This window comes from Phalangium opilio, unplaced genomic scaffold (genome assembly GCF_054372755.1).
Source record: "Phalangium opilio isolate 3A_F unplaced genomic scaffold, DU_Popi_V2 ptg000046l_1, whole genome shotgun sequence".
Classification (NCBI taxonomy): domain Eukaryota; kingdom Metazoa; phylum Arthropoda; class Arachnida; order Opiliones; family Phalangiidae; genus Phalangium; species Phalangium opilio.
The window spans coordinates 7,069,995-7,081,162 of NW_028324169.1; positions in this window are offsets into that span (position 1 = coordinate 7,069,995).

Here is an 11,168-nt window from a genome sequence, read left to right on the forward strand (position 1 = left end):
CAACCGGTGGAAGGCGTTGAGGAGTTTGACGGCCTCTTTATCTTTCCCGTCAACGACTCGCTTCAGCCGCTTGTGGCTGCACTCCCAAAGCTTGTCGGCTTGGGAGTCCTTTATATCTTTAAATTTGTAGACACTTATGTCTACAAAATAGTCCCCTTTTCGCGGGGGGACTCGTGTCTCGAAGTATTGGCCGTCACTCCTCAACCTGTACGACCCTTCAATGCCGTGAATGCCCACGACGTGTTTTTGTAGTACGTCTTGGACGAACGTCTCGTCGTCCGAGTCGATTAACACCTCGACAGGGTCGGGCTTCAAAAATTGATTTATGGTGCGCTTACCGCTGCTGGTGCCGGCTCGATCCCCAGGAGAAGACGGTGGAGAGTCAAACATAGACTGTGATTCTTGAGGATATTTGCTACTCATGGCTGGATTGATTGTGAAAATCCAATGCCCATGCTCGAGCTTTTATACCCAAAATCTCAGGGGCATTTTTTTTTAAAAATACAGGCCCAGACATGGTTTTTTATAACACAACCTTATTCGATTCATATTAAGAGTTTCAAAAAATATAATTATGTCTGATACGTTATTTTTTAATTTAACCTAAAATACATTTTTTTATTGCGAAGTTGATACTAAAGATTAAAGAGGACCTTAATATATCTATCTATATAAAAAATAACCTCTCTAGTTTAATATTAATATACATTTATTTAAATTTAAATCATGTTAAAAAACAATTTCCGTCCCTCCCAAAGTAATTAGTTTTAACCTTCACTAATAAATTGTTTTTCTTATATAAAGCGATCTCGTGAGAATTATTCAAATTATTCGAAACACGCCTAAACAAGCTTTTGCATACGAATAACCTTTGTCCCCTTAGGCATTTATCAAAGTAACTTCTTTTTAACCTTCGCTAAAGGGTTTTTTTATATAACACGATCTCGTTTGAATTATTTAAAACACACCTAGACAACTTTTTTGCATACGAAAAAAAAAACTTAGACCTCGGAGAGATTTTGTAATTTTATGCCTATATATCTAATTAACTTTTTGCTATTTATTGAATTTTAAGAATCTTGAAAGTATTGGCTAAACACTATTAGATTTGACCTCGCTAATTTTGTATATAAGCCCCAAGATTCAAATTGAAAGTTATCAGTTGTTTAACTTCTGTTTCTGAAACACTATCCCAAAAACTTTAAAATGTCTTTTTCCACCGCTCCTCGTTTGCCCTGCCTGCCCGTGATCAAAATCCATCCGGCAGCGCTTACTCCCCGTCGTGCCACCCCCCAGTCGGCCGGACTGGACTTATATTGTCCAGTGGATACCGTAATCGACCCTCACGGTATCAAAATCGTGTCGACTGGGTTAGGTGTGATGCTGCCCGAGAACAGCTACGGCCGCATTGTTGGCCGTAGCAGTTTAACGGCCCAAGGGCTGTTTGTCGCCGAGGGGACGATAGGTATGTTTATTAGTTATTTTATAGTGCGTAAAAGTATAATAATTCTTAACAATAATAGACGCCGACTATCGGGGACCCCTAAAAGTCGTCATCGCCAACGTCGGGGACACCGCCTACAATATTCGGCGGGGCAATAGGCTTGCCCAATTGATAGTGACCCCGGTTATATTGCTAAGACCGGTGGAAACGGCGGTAAATATTTTCAAGTTTTTAATTTAGGTTTCAACATGTAACACATTTTTATGTTGTTTCTAGAGTCTGACCCCTACATCACGTGGCACTGGGGGGTTCGGCTCGACCGGTGTTTAATCTTTTTAAATGGTGGTGGGTTTTTCATATAAATATTTGTTATTGTATATATTATATTGTTTGTTATTAAAAAATTTTTATTTCTATATTTGTTATTCTTGTCAGACTTATAATTATAGGCTTATTTTCTAACTCCACCTTAATTAACCTATCCAATGATATTATCTCTTTACTTACGCTCCGCCTAATGTGACAAATAGGATCCAATTAAAACTGCCGCTTAACTCTCTAGTATGTTACATATAGCACGTACTAGCAATTTAAATATCATTTGCTATCATACCCCTCGCAATATGTTGTGCCTCATTTTCTTTTTTGTTTACGGGTTAATAGTCAACGTTTTGTTAACTCTTTACGAAATTGAACGGCGAAGCAGAAAACAATTAGAAAATAAACCCAAACGTCCCTCCGCCGATTGCACTTCCGAGTCAAATAACGATACAGGGTCAACGTGAAAAATGAACTCTTTAAAACATGTTTGTTTATCCTTGCTGGTTGTTGATTATTTTGTAATATATATTCTGTATTTATTTATCACCCATATCTGTACATCTTATAAAAAGTAAATATTTAATGTCTTAAAATCTGTGTTTTTTATTAACTTTAGGCTTACAGAAAGCTGGAGTGGTTAAAGGGCAACACCCAATGTTAGCAAGCCAGGGATGACGTCAAGGTTGACTATAGTTTTAGTTTTAGTTTAAGTTAAGAAGATGATGTCATGGGGGTTGAAACTAACAGCTCGGGCTAGTCCAGACTTGTCTGAAAAGTTTGGTTTGAGTCTGGTGGATGGGGAGAGGGCGGCCATCTTGGGGTGGCGGCCATCTTGGATCCATGCGTATTTGTATAGCTATCACTACTATTATTGATTATATAAAATAATTAAAATTGGGGTTAGTTAACTTTAGTAATATAATTTATGATAATGACTTTTTACATATGTAGAGTACTTAATATGGGAAGCGCCAGTAGGGAATGTCCGTACTAAATAAAGATAACACTTACAGAGACGTTAAGAGCCATGTGAACTTGTGTCTTGTGCTGATTGAAACGCTACGCGACTAGAGCGAGAAGCGCGGGAATTCACTAATTCGAAACCGTTAGAGGGTCGGAGAGTCGACCGTCTATCTTGCCGATGACAGGTGTTAGCCACTTGGGTGTTGAATAGGATTCCCACTGAATAGCTTCTTGACTAAAGTAACTCAACAGACTAACTAACACAGTTCCCGAGGCTGTTCAGGCTAAATATACTTTCCCCTTATCTCTAGTTCCGCCTATCTAGACAAGGGGGCGCTCAAGTAGTGCAAATAGAGAGGGAGACGCTGCGACAGGTGCCGAAACGAAGGCAGTGGCTTCTGATATATCAGAAACTCTACCAACTCGAGCCAACTTGGGAGAGGGACCTTCCCATTCCATTGAAGTAATCGACGAAGAAGTGGCAGGACGTTTTCGTTTCAGCCTGATGGGCGTAATCCGGGCAGGGCCTCCCAGATCCGGTGGTGGAACATACTGTGGTGCGGAACTTGGACCGGGCTGTGTTGAAACAGGACCATGATCGTCGTAAGAACCAGTATGAGACTCGACACGTGGACGAAGTTGTGCGAAAGGCGTCTTCGCTGGAGCAGTTGGACGAAGAGGGCTAGGACTGACACAGGCCAAGTCTCTTAAGGTGTAACATCGTGGACTGGTATGAGGCGACTCTTGTGGAAGTGTTGGCTCATCAGGAACACCATCTGACTCAGGTTCTGGGTCAGTCAGTTGCAATGCTCCTGAAGGCGGATCTTCCTGGTCGGGTTCTTGTTTAGATGACGGCAAGAACTGCTCGGTTGTTCTATGTAGCTTAAGATGAGCTATATTTTCCAACGATCGTTTACCAGTAGCCACTTCCAGGTGTGACCCTTCATATATACCCTGGTGGTAATGTGTAATTTCGTTTCTATTTAAGTCGAATATGGAATCGTAAATAGGCCTAGTTATTTCAAATTATTCTTTTGTGGCAGAATTTGACTGTGAAATGGTTGTTACGAGCCACTGAAGAACTCTTAGCTAAATTTCGCGCACAATAAGCCACCTTGGCGGGGACTGGCGAAACCCCGCCTCAAAAACTCTCCTTACCCCCGAATTGAAATGGCTCTATTATTAAATGATGCTGATTTAAGTTCATCTCATTTATGACAGTCAAAAATATTTCACCACATTACCTCGATAGAAACAGAGGTAACTCTCTCAAACAAGTTAAGTTTAATGTACTTGACATCAGTGGGGCTGGATTAATAATACAGGGTGTACCTGAAATGGACGTAGGAGCGAAAGTATTTGGGTTGCTAGGGTCAATATAAGGCGAAACTGTGGTATGACATTTTGTCGTACGCCAACCCATTTGGAAGTTACTTGAACCTCAAACTTGCTAGTTTGCATAAATCACAGCATGTTGACTTCGTCTAAAACAGTAGGAATTAAGTTCAAGATAGGATGATTAATGCAAATTAGTGGTTGCCAGCTAAAACAAAAAGCCTCATAGCCATATAGTCAATTTTTAAGGAGTAAAGAGTTGTACAGTTGGTGACTCATAACGAACATCATTGTAAAACAACATGTTATGATTAGTTTGTTGAAACAACTGACCGATGATCGACTAACGGTAAACTGACAGCGATAATAAGGAACACCGACATTTGGGCTGCTTCAGTCTTCAAACAATCGAAAGGTTGCATTTAGTTTAAAGATAAGGTTAATGTTGCAACTTATCGAAATCGGTATTCATGAATGAATGTTAGTGGGCCAATGTTTGGGATGGGATGTTGGGCAACGTCTGTTAAGACTGAGCAGTAAAATGCATAATTTGTAAAATTTAATCCTTGTAAAAATCAACAAATAATGAAGAAACCTAAATGTTGAAAATGAAATAAAATTTGTTATGGTTCAAAGTGACCAAAAAAGGGAACATTCCTTTCTCTAAAAAATTATAGTGAGGGAGTAATGGTGGTTTTCTTGGGGCTAAATTTTCAACACAAAACTAGCGAAACCCCTTCCCAAAAACTATCCTTTCCCCCAAATCGAAGTATGGAGGATACTTGGCGGGAAAGTAAAGTTTGGCTACGACTCACAGTGGTGGAATCTCCAGAACAATCTTCTTTTACGAGGACGCCAGGCCCCTTTTTTAACCTCTTTTCCGTGAACACAATAGAAGCAGAGGGGCGCCTTCTTCGATAAGAAGCTTGGGCAGAGCAAGGCGCACACTCACTTCCTACTACCCTACCTTCTTTCCCCAAACCGAAAAATGACAAGGCTTTCAATATTAAGCATAAAATTACATATGTTAATAATAAGCATCAAATTACGGTTTTTATATTAGGCATAGATCTTTTAATCTTATAAATATCGGACTTCCATCTTATTAATTGTAAGCTTATGTCTAGCCAGTTTTAGAAATATTCGGTTTTCACTCTTATCAAAATGAAATGCAGTAGTTGGTTAAAGTTAGTTAAAATAAGTATTTAAGTAAGAGAAAAAGCCTCAACTTCGTTTCTTATTTCGTGCGAGGGGACAATCATTCTACACGTGGAGCCCGTTACTTAAAGCGGCCTTTACACGCTCAATGTTTTGCACAAATTAAGTGGGGGGCATTTATAAAATTCATCATCTTATAAATTATTCCCAAGAATTTTTACTAACTGCGCAAAAAAAATCTATCATGATATTGAAAGCTCAATATGTAGAACAAAAATTTTAAATTTTATTGGACAAATATATTGATCATATTGCACACGATTTATTCAATTATATTGAACATATTTTATCACAATAGAAAAGTTGATTTTGAGTCCATGTACCGTATGCAATTTTTATGACCAAACATAACACATAAATCGTCACATACACAGAGTTTAGTTTTAATCGAATGCGAAATATTGTTCGTATAAATATAATGCTGCAATATGTTTTAGGAAATGGAAAATCATTTGCTGTAAATAGATCTATAATTAATAATATTTGGTTAGAAAACAAATTCCTAAAATTACAAATTAAAAGTAATTAGGCTTTAAAACCTAAAATATGTGTAATTTCAAGCCCAAGTTCCAAAAATAAATTTTTCCGCCTTTTAATCTACTTCTGCCATATGATATATCTTATGGAAAAACAACCGGTGCAGTGAACGTAAAAATGAAGGGTTGCCAAAGAAAAAAAAGCAAATTCGTACACTATGCCCGGTTAATGTAATTTAACAGACATTCCTCGTTGGAAACATAATAACACCTATTGCTGGTGGGGGTGTTATTTTTTCATATATCTCACAATAACCTAGATTGACTCATCTGCAAATTCCCAACCTCTGACCTGGGAGTATGTATACTACAATTGTTCCCAGCTCCGGCCTCGAATACTCATATAATTTGACTAAATATACACACAAACAAACCATTTTCTCAAAAATATACAGGGTTTTCCAAAAAGGGCCGTCGAACCCAATTGACTTTGAGTCGAAAATTTAACCTCTATGACATTCAATTAATTAAAAAATTGTAAGCAACTTGATGGCCTTGGCCAGATTAGAGGCTTAGAGCCCCATCGATTGTAAGGCTCCAGCAATCGAGAACGTTTTACTTACTCTCGACGCGTTACCTTTAACAGTGCTAAAATGCTTACTCGAAGTAATCATTAAATCCTTAATAGAAGAGCAGATAGTTTTAGTGATTGTCCCCACTTTGAGTTTACAACATAGACTTATGCCGATACATACTTATAACATGGCCCAGAAGCGTTCTAAAGAGAAAGAATTTGGTGAAACATCCAACTTCAGTTCTTTCCCTTATCCGGCCTTTCCATGCTTAATATTTTGCACAAATAAAATGGGGGACACATATAAACTATTCACTAATTGTGCAAATTAAAATCAAACACGTAATAGTTTGAATAAAATTTTCAGCAATAAAAAGCTCATTCAATATATATTTTCAGTTTATTACGCAAATATTGTCCTAATATTACCGGTGTTCAATTTCTTAACAAATATTGTGGCATTATATTTGAACTTTGTACAAATGTTAGTCTGGATAACGTTTTATTTAGACTTTGTAACTTAAACAACGGGCCTCCTGTTTTCTGTGTCCCCTTAAGTAAATACCGAACTTTTTATAGTGTGATAATTTGATTTAGTAATTAACTACTGAACCAGGAATTTTACAAGGAGAATATTTAGTGATACATCTGTAATTGATAGTATTTCGTTAGAAAATTGGAATAATTCCCCATCAAACGTAATTAGGCTTACGAAATACGTGTAATATACAACTTTAAACCGTTCAATATTTGTAATTTCAAGCCCAATATCAGAAATAAATTTTACCGCCATTTAATCTACTTCTGCCATATGATATATCTTATCTCACTTTCAACTCTTCTTTTTTAAGACATACCGTTGTTGGTACAAGCTGACATTAAAAAAACCCGCGTTGCCTAGCATTGTTACTTCACCAGTGACGGTTTCTTTTAGGGGCGGGGTTTTTAATAGATCTCCACTATACAAGGAGAGAGAGGGTTGGCGAGAAATAACAGAAGTTCACGAGCTGCCACAAACATGGGTAATAAAAATACCAGATACGTTGTAAATGTCAACAAAGCCGCCAATGTCCTCCACCCTGCCGCCGACCCCCAACCGGCCGCCGATGTCGTCCAACCGGCCGCCGATGTCGTCCAACCGGCCGCCGATGTCGTCCAACCGGCCGCCGATGTCGTCCAACCGGCCGCCGATGTCATCCACCCTGCCGCCGATGTCATCCACCCTGCCGCCGTTGTTCCCCACCCTGCCGCCGACGCCCAACAGGCCACCGACGTCTAACCGGCCGTTGACGTCCTCCACCCGCCAGCCGATGACCTCCGCCCTGCCGCCGATGACCGCCCAAGGCACAAGCGGCGCCGGAAGGTCCGGGGGAGCGGAACATTTGGAGTCGTTGATCTGCCACCCGGACATGCTCCCCGTGTCGCCGCCCAGCACTCCGGACGCCGGGACGATCGCCGTGTTGCCGTCCCCGACCAGCACCCCGGACGCCGGGACGATCGCCGTGTTGCCGTCCCCGACCAGCACCCCGGACGCCGGGTCAACCGTGTCGCCGTCCAGCACCCCAACCGTGGGGCCTCCCGAGCGAGTCAAAAAATCGACCGAAAATATGTTTCAAATGTGGAGTGGTGGGTCATTAATACAAAGCGTGCGAGGCGACCCGTCGGGTGCCAAAAAAGCGCAAGGGAGGCCCAATTTTTTATTTTAATTTTTAAATCAATAAACATTAATTAAACAAATTATTGCAATATATTCTTTAACCTATCACATATCGCAGTTATTTTATTTACGGGAAAAGAAAGCAATAACTGATTATTGTGACCCGCGTCATGGCACACTGCACAAATACAGGAAATAATAAAAAAATAAACATAAAAATAAGACAACAAACGAAAACAAATTATACAAAAAGACTGAAACAATAAATCAGCACTGTCACAAAGCAAGTAGCCTCAAAAAGGTTACCACCGATCACAAAATTCGCCCAGTCTAGATTTAAAAGCAGCCATGGATGACTTCTGATAACCGCGCTGGATAGGTTGTGTCATACTAATGGAATATATAACTTATAAACTTTTGGTCACGTCCATTTCCCAGTTTAGGTGGGATTTCAGGCCATGGGATAGCTCAAGGTGTAGTTACAATAATATTTTTTTACTACACCTCCTTTTCCATTTTAAAGAATTTCATATAAATTAAATTATTATGAATGCACAGAAACATAAAAATATAAAGTTTTAATTAGGGTTTAAAAGGAGGAACCCATTCAATAGAGCTACCTGGCGGGCGCCTAAAAACGAGAATTTAGGAGATGGCAGCTTTAGCCTCTAAAACTTGTAATATAGCATAGAGGTACTCCTGGCGCTGCCATCCCCAAAAATGTGCAAAATAAGGGGAACTCTCTCGTGCCCCGGGGCGCGGACTGTACATCGCCAACGGCACAAGATGACCAATCACACGGCTGGTTGAAGTACCTTACTCTTTCCTCGGAAACCTGAAGTCGGCAAGTGAGAAAAGTAAACTATGAGATTCATAAAGCATTTTCGAAAATTAGAGAATGACTGCCTTTTGCCTTCATCCTTCGCATAAAATTCAAGCTGATGTTTTCTTCGTTGAGTGCTGAGTCTTTCGCACGATTAACGTCATTTCCATCACAGGATTGAGCTATTTGACTTTAGAAAAGAATTCTAGGCTTCTGACCGAAAGAAGGTCTATTTTGCTTATCGTGATGAACTAAAGCTGTTTGATACTAATGCTTGTACACCCGAATTTGGGCGAATTGAATTATGGGCGGGTTGCTCATTCAACGAATTTTTGAGCAGTCTGAGTCCTTGGGTTAAGGGAGACACCTATAGTCTCAAATGAATCGGATGATTGAGAATCGTTTCGTAATTCCTATTCTGAAATGACGATTATTTCCGCTAATTCTTTATTTGACATCATTCCAGCAACGGATTTACAATTATCAACTAATCGTTCAGAAGCTGTAGATTATTTCGATGACGAAGGTAGCCCACCGATAAAAAAAATAAAATTCCGAATCTTCAAGCGTTCTAGAATCATATATCGTTTGATTCTCAGTGCCTAACTTTGGTTGGACTTGAACTTGTTTATCCTGAACTTCAAAACGATACATCGTTTACCCTAAATTAGCAAAAGCATTTGAATGAATAATAAGGTTCTACAGTTCTGGACATCACATTTTAAACTGTAAACCAAAAAAGGCCCTTTTAAGAGCCATCATATATATTGCTTAGGGTATTATTACTCCTGTCAATTTTCTTATATTTTTAGTTATGAATTTGTCGAAATAAAGTTTTTAAACTTTATTCACGACTGTTATTTTACTAAAAAAACACATTTTTGGGTCTTGGTCATCTTGTTTTCCTACTACAACATACCCTTTTAAATAATATTCGAAAAGAACAAATCTGAGCTTAAAGAGGACCCTCTCGACTTCAATTTTTTTTACCTCAAATAAGGTTGACCATACCGACATCTAGCGATGAAAAAATTATCTTTCCCTATAAACCCAAAAAGATTTTCGCCTCTGAAAAATATATTTTCCCTGTAGTACAAATGGGGGTCAGCAGAAAAAGAGTGCAAAATTGGTGGGAGGGGAGGGCAAGTTTTCCATATATTACAAATGGGGTCGCAAGGGTGGTAGCACGGGAGATCCATTCCCTATACTGCCGTATTATTCTCTTATATTCAAATTAATTGAATAAATCATGTGAAATTGTATCAATATATTCGTCCAAAAAAGTTTTAGGTTTCTTTTCTAAATATTGGCCATTCAACACAAGTAGTGAAAAGTTTTGGGAATAATGTATAGGATGATTATGTAATTTAAAAGGCGGACTCCCTCGTAAACCAGAAAATTTCTGAACGGGAATATCCGATGAATAAAGCCCAATATTATTATTATTATTATTATTATTATGATGAATTCCCACTAGATAGAAAATGACAGTTAGACCGCTGAGATGCCGCCGTTGCCGCTGTTGGCGCCTGACACCAAGTTGGCGCCGTTGCCGCTGTTGACCCCGTTATCACTGAAGTCGCTTCAATCCCCCGTTGACGCCAGATATTTCATTCGCGCCTTATCTTTATTGATTTTGATAAGGGAAAACATATGTTAGGCTTAAGACTGAGCGTCATATTTCCACAACTTCACCTGAAACTAGAATTCATGGTATCGTTCCTTTCAACCGAATTCCCAATGGACCGAAATCCCATTCGACCGAATATCCCGCAATGATTTTAGATTTCCAGCCCAATGGCTATATTCCCGATGGACCGAAATCCCAATCGTCCGAATATGCCTCTAAAAAATACATGAATATAACTTGAAACACTGTAACCGTCAGCGATTCGGTGGTGTAGTGGATACGATGTTGGACTGCGAAGCGATAGGTTGTTGGTTCGAATCTCCGAAAGGTATGTTAATAATATTAAAAGTAAATGTTTGGTGATACTAATTATAACGCTCACTTTCATTCCTTTCAAGGCAAGAGATATATAGAATTAATAAACAAATTGTGCTTAAAATGAAGTACAGTTTTAATGGTAGTTCCATCAATGTCTTTAAATTTTAAATTAAAATTTTAATATTTTGGTTTCGGGTGGGTTAGGTTAGGTTAGGTTAGGTTAGGTTAGGTTAGGTTAGGTTAGGTTAGGTTAGGTTAGGTTAGCTTAGGTTAGGTTAGGTTAGGTTAGGTTAGGTTAGGTTAGCTTAGGTTAGGTTAGGTTGGCTTAGGTTAGTTTAGGTTTGGTTTGGTTCCAATAATTCGTTGACACCTTTTCCAAAATATGCTCCTTTTAATTAGCTACCACCTT